Here is a 6,110-nt window from a genome sequence, read left to right as displayed (position 1 = left end):
AGGGGGGTCTGTGGATGGCACTGTTTAGGGGAGGGGGATCTGTGGATGGCACTGTTTAGGGGAGGGGGATCTGTGGATGGCACTATTTAGGGGAGGGGGATCTGTGGATGGCACTGTTTAGGGGAGGGGGATCTGTGGATCGCACTGTTTAGGGGAGGGGGATCTGTGGATGGCACTGTTTAGGGGAGGGGGATCTGTGGATGGCACTGTTTAGGGGAGGGGGATCTGTGGATGGCACTATTTAGAGGAGGGGGGATCTGTGGATGGCACTGTTTAGGGGAGGGGGATCTGTGGATGGCACTGTTTAGGGGAGGGGGATCTGTGGATGGCACTGTTTAGGGGAGGGGGATCTGTGGATGGCACTGTTTAGGGGAGGGGGGGATCTGTGGATGGCACTGTTTGCTTAGCTCCTCCTGCTCTATAATATGCTACCTGCAGGTGCCATGTTCAAGTTCCCTTTCACATAATGAACAAATCTATATATATATAAAGAAGGACTTATATATGTGTGTGTATGTTCCGCGATCACTCAAAAATGCAACCATCGATTTCAACGAAACTTGGTATACACATCCCTTGCTACCTGGAAAGAAATCTTGTGGAGGGTCACAGCTCTCTAGGACGTATCGTTCCTGAGATATTCCCAAAATATGACATGAATTAGCCAATACAAGCCTGCAAGTCTTTCTCTTCATATCCTAACTGCCATACACACGGTCACATGTCCCTCACGGTCACATGTCCCTTATCAGCCAATAGAAGCTCGCAGGCCCTTAGTCTCCACATACACACAGTTTTACTCCAGGTTTCCATAACAACCCAGCCATTTTTCTTCACAGCTGTAGGTCAACTTAAAAGGGGCAGGGCACTGTGGATATAGCCTATCATTATAAAAATTGTTGAGACAAAATGTCACGCGACACATGTCGTCGTGTAGCATTAAAGGGGCAGGGCGCTGTGGAGGTCACTGTTAATGGGGCGGACACTGCGGAGATCACTCTTATGGGGGTAGGGCCCACTATTAAAGGGGCAACTGTTGTGGAGGTCACTGTTAAGGCAGCAGGGTACTGTGGAGGTCACTGTTAAGGGGTCGTGCCCCTGAAGCGGTCACTGTCAAGGGAGTGGGGTGCTGTGAAACTCACTGTTAAAGGGGAGGGCTGCTGTGAAGGTCAAAGTTAGGGGATGGGCTGCTGTGGAGGTCCCATTTTAAAGTGGCGGGGCACTGTGGGGGGGGTCAGTGTTAAGGGGTGGGGGACTGTGGAGTTCACAGTTAAAGGAGCGGGGTGCTGTAAAGGTCACTATTATGGGGGATACTGTTGATATCTTTTAACGACACACACAAACATTAAATAAAATAGATCAAATATACTCGTGCGAAGCCGGGTCTATCTGCTAGTAACTATGAGTGAATCGATTGTATAAAATCAGAATGATATACTGGTGCTTGAAAGTTTGTGAACCTATTTTTTTATTATATCGTCTGCATAAATTTGACTTAAAACTACATAAGATTTTCACACAAGTACTAAAATCAAATAAAGATAACCAAATCATATGAGTTAAAAATATTACATCTGGTCATTTATTTATTAAGGAAAATGATTTTTTATATATATATATATATATATATATATATATACACAGTGTCTTGCAAAAGTATTTACCCTCTTGACTTTTTTCATATTTTGGTGCCTCACAAACTGGAATTACCGTATTTTTCGCCCTATAAGACGCACCGGTCCATAAGACGCACCTAGGTTTTTGAGGAGGAAAATAAGAAAAAAAAAATATTTTTAACCAAAAGGTGTGCTTTTGGTGGGTTTTGAACTAATGGTGGTCTGTGCATGACACTATTATGGGGGATCTGTAGATGATGCACTGTTATGGAGGGGATCTGTGGATGGCACTGTTATGGAGGGGGATCTGTGGATGGAACTGTTATGGGGGTGGATCTGTGGATGGCACTGTTATGGGGGGATCTGTGGATGTCACTGTTATGGGGGGTGATCTGTGGATGGCACTGTTATGGAGGGGGATCTGAGGATGGCACTGTTATGGGGGGTGGATCTGTGGATGGCACTGTTATGGGGGGTGGATCTGTGGATGGCACTGTTATGGGGGGATCTGTGGATGGCACTGTTATGGAGGATCTGTGGATGGCACTGTTATGGGGGATCTGTGGATGGCACTGTTATGGGGGTGGATCTGAGGATGGCACTGTTATGGGGGGTGGATCTGTGGTTGGCACTGTTATGGGGGGATCTGTGGATGGCACTGTTATGGTGGGTGATCTGTGGATGGCACTGTTGTATAGGGGGATCTGTGGATGGCACTGTTATGGGGGGTGGATCTGTGGATGGCACTGCTATATATGTGTCACCCACAGATCCCCCACCCCATAACAGTGCCATCCACATATCCCCCACCCCATAATAGTGGCATCCACAGATCCCCCTATACAACAGTGCTAAACCTGTGGGAGGGGGAGGGAGGAGGGGCCGGTGTCATGCAAATGCAGCGGGGCCGGTGCGCTCACTGTACTCCGGCCCCACTGCTCTCACTCACTTCCTTAATGCCTAAGCATTTTATAATAATAGCTTTAATTGACGTTTCGATCCCCAGCCCCATCTGTACTACCGTACTTACTAAATGTCCTGTAGCAGGCAGAGCAGGGTGGGCGGGCGGCCGGAACTCACTAATGTCACGTGACGTGCCTGCGCCGCCTACTTTATGAATGAAGTAGGCGGCGCAGGCACGTGACGTCAGTGAGTTCCGGCCGTCCGCCCGCCCGCCCGCCCTGCTCTGCCTGATACAGGAAATTTAGTAAGTACGGTAGTACAGATGGGGCTGGGGATCGGATCGGAACGTCAATTAAAGCTATTATTATAAAATGTTTAAGCAATAAAGCAGTGAGTGAGCGGCGGGGCTGGAGTACAGTGACCGCACCGCCCTGCCGCATTTGCATGACACCGGCCCCTCCTTCCTCCTCCCTCCAGCTGATACATCGCATGTAAAATGGCAGCATTCGCCCCATAAGATGCAGGGGCATTTCCCCCCCACTTTTTTGGGGGGAAAAAGTGTGTTTCATGGGGCGAAAAATACGGTAAAATGGATTGTTTGAGGATTTGCATCATTTAATTACAGAACATGCCCACAACTTTGAAGATGTTTTTTTCATTGTGAAGCAAACTAATAGGACAAAAAAACTGAAAAACTCAATGTGCATAACTATTCACCCCCCTAAAGTCAATACTTTGTAGAGCCACTTTTTGCGGCAATCACAGCTCCAAGTACCTTTGGATAAGTCTCTATGAGCTTGCCACATCTTACCACTGGATGCTTGTGAACAGCAATCTTTAAGTCTGATCACAGATTTTCTATTGGATTGAGATTTGGGCTTTGACTAGGCCATTCTAACACATTTACATGTTTCCCGGCTGCTGAAAAACATCCCCACAGCATGATGCTGCCACCACCATGTTTCACTGTGGGGATGGTGCTCTTTGGGTGATGTGATGTGTTGGGTTCTGCGCCGGACATAGCATTTTCTTTGATGGCCGAAAAGTTCAATTTTAGTCTCATCAGACCAGAGCAGTGCTTGAAGTGGGCCGGAACGCGGCGGTACTCAGTACCGCCACTTCCAAAAATTGCCCTGGAGAGTACCAGCACCTCTCCGTGCGCCCAGTACGTGGGTTTCCGGTACCGGAGCGCAGCGGAGAGCTGGCAGTATCTCCTCCCTAATGTCGTTGGCTGGGCAGCTAGTGGAGGGGGGCGGGTCGTTGCAGAGTACGGCTCAGGCTGGCGCAGGCAGGGAGTTGACCTCACGTTAGGTGACGTCAACTCCTTCCCGCGCGCCTGTGACTGAGGAGCGATCAGTGCGGCGACCAGTGACTGGTCCTCCTTGGAGTCAGGAGTCGGACGGTGCAGCAAAGAACATCGACTTTGCTTTGGAATCCAACTTCTGAAGAGTACTGGTGAGTGACAGGCACCCCCCCTCCCCCCACACACATTAGTTCCTCTCTGTACCAGTACCCCCCCCCCCCCCTGGCAGGGGGGTACTGGTACAGAGAGGAATTAATGTGTGTGATGAGGGGGGGGGGGGGTCTGATGTGCAGGGGGGTACTGGTACAGAGAGGAACGAATGTGCGGTGGTGGGGGGGGGGTACTGGTACATAGAGGAACTAATATATATGTGTCTGATGGGTGGGTCTGATGTGTAGGGGGCCCCTGCACATCAGGCCCCCCCATCACACACATATATATTAGTTCCTCTATGTACCAGGACCCCCCCCCACCACCGCACATTCGTTCCTCTCTGTACCAGTACCCCCCTGCACATCAGACCCCCCCCCCCCCCTCATCACACACATTAGTTCCTCTCTTTACCAGTACCCCCCCCCCCCCACCACCACCACACATTAGTGCCTCTCTGTACCAGTACCCCTCTGCACATCAGACCCCCCATCACACACATATATATTAGTTCCTCTATGTACCAGTACCCCCCCCCCCCCCACCACCGCACATTCGTTCCTCTCTGAACCAGTACCCCCCTGCACATCAGACCCCCCCCTCATCACACACACACACACATTAATTCCTCTCTGTACCAGTACCCCCCTGGCAGGGGGGTACTGGTACAGAGAGGAATTAATGTGTGTGTGTGTGATGAGTGGGGGGGGGGTCTGATGTGCAGGGGGGGACTGGTTCAGAGAGGAACGAATGTGCGGGGGTGGGGGGGGTACTGTACTGGTACATAGAGGAACTAATATATATGTGTGTGATGGGGGGGTCTGATGTGCAGGGGGGGGAGCACCGGCGCCTAATAGAGTACCGGCACCTCTTTTGGCCCACTTAAAGCACTGGACCAGAGCACATTCCTCCATACATTTTGGGAGTCTCCCACATGCCTTTTCGCAAACTCACAACGTGCCTTTTTGTTTTTAGCTGAAAGTAATGGCTTTCTTCTGGCCACTCTGCCATAAAGCTTAACTCTATGGAGCATACGGCTTATTGTCGTCCTATGTACAGATACTCAAGTCTCTGCTGTGGAACTCTGCAGCTCCTTCAGGGTTACCTTATGTGTCTGTGCTGCCTCCTTGTCCGGTCCGTGAGTTTTGTTGGGCGGCCGTCTCTTGGCAAGTTTGCTGTTGTGCCATGTTCTTTCCATTTGGTTATGATGAATTTGATGGTGCTCCTTGGGATCATCAAAGATTTGGATATTTTTTTTATAACCTAACCGTGACTTGTGCTTCTCAACAACATTGTCCCTTACTTGTTTGGAGAGTTCCTTGGTCTTCATAGCAGTGTTTGGTTAGTGATGCCTCTTGCTTAGGTGTTGCAGCCTCTTGGGCCTTTCAAAAAAGGTGTGTATATGTAATGACAGATGATGTGACACTTAGATTGCACACAGGTGGACATCATTTCACTAATTATGTGACTTCTGAAGGCAATTGGTTGCACCAGAGGTTTTTATGGGCTTCCTAACAAAGGGGGTGAATACATACGCACATGCCAATTTTCAGTTTTCTATTTCCATATTTATTTATATATTTTTCTTATTTCACCTCACAAACGTAGACTATTGTGTTCTGATCCATCACATAAAATTCAGATTAACAAAACATAGAATTTAAGGCTGTAATGTAAAAAAATACGAAAAAAGTCAAGGGGGTGAATACTTTTGCAAAGCACTGTATCTGTGAGTGGCAAAACTATGTGAACCTTTGCTTTCTGTATCTGGTGTGACCCCCTTGTAGAGCAATAACCAGTTGCGTAGCGTGGGTTGCCAGCACCCGGGGCAATGTAATGACCGGCAACATGCACAGGGAGGGAAAAGGGAAAGCCCTGCCCAAGGGAGAGGGAAAGGTGGTGACCCCTGACTCACCTTGCGGCTGGCACCTGACTGCCCTGACGTCCCTAGACGGGTTCCTCACTCGTGCGGCGATCACGTGCCTAAACCCTGGCCTTCCCTAAAATGAGCCCTAGATAGTGAACGGGCCGGTGGGATCGCTAGTCCGCACCACTGACACTAAGAGGGAAACACCAGGGAGAGGACAGACAATACAGACAAACACATACACCCAGGTGGGCGACCACAGCAGACCACA

The sequence above is a fragment of the Bufo bufo genome, chromosome 2 (genome assembly GCF_905171765.1).
Source record: "Bufo bufo chromosome 2, aBufBuf1.1, whole genome shotgun sequence".
NCBI lineage: Eukaryota > Metazoa > Chordata > Amphibia > Anura > Bufonidae > Bufo > Bufo bufo.
This window is presented reverse-complemented; position numbering follows the sequence as displayed.